Here is a 2,521-nt window from a genome sequence, read left to right as displayed (position 1 = left end):
TTTTATATATATCTTTGGTGTATAGATCCAGCAATGGTGCAGCTGGAACAAATTTTATAGCCCTTTGAGCATAGTATGGCTCCTTTTTTAAAAAAGGTTCTTCCTGCAACTTCTTGATGGCATTGTTCATACCAGATACTGGGTTTAGGTACTGATAGAAAGAACAAGTGCTAGTTCCAAGTGAATTATGAGTTTCTAATTTGATATTCTTTTAACTCTCTTGTTAGTAGGACCAGAGGAACTAATTACTGAAGACCAATCTAATTAGATTTTGTCACATTTTACTAAATTATATTGTCTTATCACTCACAAGCATTACTGAATTTTCCAAATGCCTGGAACCCAGAGATGAGGAAATACTTCCACAAATCTGTCCTGATCCAGGAAAAGCTATTTGAGATACATAAGAGGTGCTTAGCAGACTTCTGAAGAAAATGGTAGCTGACTGCCAAAGGACTTGATATCCCTAAAGCTACACCTATATTGGATTTCTTTATTCATCCTCCTGTTAATATTTCTTATTAGTCCTGTGTGTGTTCTGGACCTTTTACCTGATCTACGAATTTATCACTGGATTAAAACCAATTTAGGAAGAAAAGTGTCCAAAAAAAGGGGAAGAAGTGGAGAAGCTTAGCACTTGAACACCTGCAGACTTAACTGCCAAAGGCTATGGGCTACAGGTATGTTTTGGTATACAGACACCAATGAATCAGTAGGGATTTATCAGAGCCTGCAGAACAGTCATATTAGGATCAGTGTTACCAAATGAGAGACCTGGACACATCACTCTCAAGTGAAACCTGTCATAACTGACCCCAGCCCTGCCAGACAGCCATCCCTGATTGATCAACCCAATTAAGCTGGAAACCAGTAAGTGGTTTTTTTGGATGCTTGTTTGACCCTAATCATTAGGACCTAATCCTTCACTTGCTATCTACTAGAGAGTAATGTTGGTGACTTTCAAACCCTTGCTTTACAAAACTCCAATTTACTTGCAAGTCATGACATCACCGTCCTGATGTCACTGGTTCTCTTCAAGAATGAAGGACAGACAACAAATATGTATTTGTAGTCTTCATTTTATGTCTAGTTTTGTGGCCTCTTTTTTTTGCTGAGGCTGCTAAGTGGCAGCATAGTATCTATAAAACTTTCCTTTTTATTTTTTTAAATGGAGTTCAGAGTGAAAGAGAAGCTGGATTATTGTTAAAATAAATGTTTTTCTTTTTAATATCAAATAAACCCTTCATATCCTTCCCAGAGAGCAATGCCCTATATAAGTTTTTTTGTTTATTTGTTTTGTTTTGGAGGAAGAAATATCAGTACCACTGTTTGGTTTTGAAAAAAAAATCAGAAAACATGTGCAACATCCCCTGAACTTTCCAAAGAAGTGTCTTCTCATGTTTCTTCATTCCAGTCATACTTGATCTAATTTTGTTAATTCATTTTTTATTTTTTGGTGTGTTAGATGCTTTTTCTTTTTTATGGATTTAAATTTGTTAAATATTTCTCAATTACATTTTTACTGGTTTTTTTTTTTCATTTTTTTCTCAAGACAAAAATTTTTAGCATTCTTAAATTTTTTTTTGAGCTCCACATTCTCCTTCTTTCAGAAAACAACCAATTTGATATAGATTATGTACGTGCAGACAGGCAAATCATTTTCATATTAGCCATATTGCAAAAAAAAAAAAAAAAAAAAAAAAAAAAAAAAAAAAAAGCAGATCAACCCCCCCCCCCCCGCCAAAAAAAAAAAAAAAAGTAACAAATTTTTTAAAAGTATGTTGCACGCACTTTCAGATGAGGCTCCTCTATGACGAGTTTCAGCTATTTAGCTATGAGAACTCTGAAGAGGCGGGACACTTTTAAGGTAAAAACATAAGTAAAATCAGTAAGGCTTAAAAAATAAAACTTCCTAAAATTGGGGATAGGAATACTGGCTATGCTTCTGGGAATAAATCTTCTCCCGGCCTTAGTGGTCCCCCCAGTAAAAGAGGAATCATGACTCTCACAAATACAACAAACCAGCCAGTACCTGGAGCCCTCTCATTCACTATAAGAGACGCAAAGAGTACTAGGGACTGCTGACAGGTGACTATGCGTGATGACGCACAGTGCGACTGCGTCTCGGGGAAGCTCTTTGAGTACCTTCCAGGATTTCCTATCTCTGGGACGGTCACGAATCGTTCCTTCGAACTACAACTCCCGCAAGGCACTGCGACACCAGTGTTTTCCCACGGCCCTTTTTTTTCCTCCTCCCCTCCCCGTCTAGTGGGGCGGGTGACTGTAGTTATCGCTTCCCCAAATGTGACAGCTTAGTCGTATCGAATTTGGCAGCCAAATCACAGCACAGCTCAGGGAGGGGAAAAGAGAGGGCGGGAGGCCTCGGCTTCTCTTTCCTGTACTCACTGCAGCCCCCACGCGGAAATGTTTGAGGTTTCTCATCAGGCACATCGTGGGATGGCCCCGTGGGGGGGGGGGGTAGGCGAGGACTTCGTGGCGAGAGTTCCGGCTCTGAAGGACC

The sequence above is a fragment of the Sminthopsis crassicaudata genome, chromosome 2, assembly GCF_048593235.1.
Source record: "Sminthopsis crassicaudata isolate SCR6 chromosome 2, ASM4859323v1, whole genome shotgun sequence".
Lineage (NCBI taxonomy): Eukaryota > Metazoa > Chordata > Mammalia > Dasyuromorphia > Dasyuridae > Sminthopsis > Sminthopsis crassicaudata.
This window is presented reverse-complemented; position numbering follows the sequence as displayed.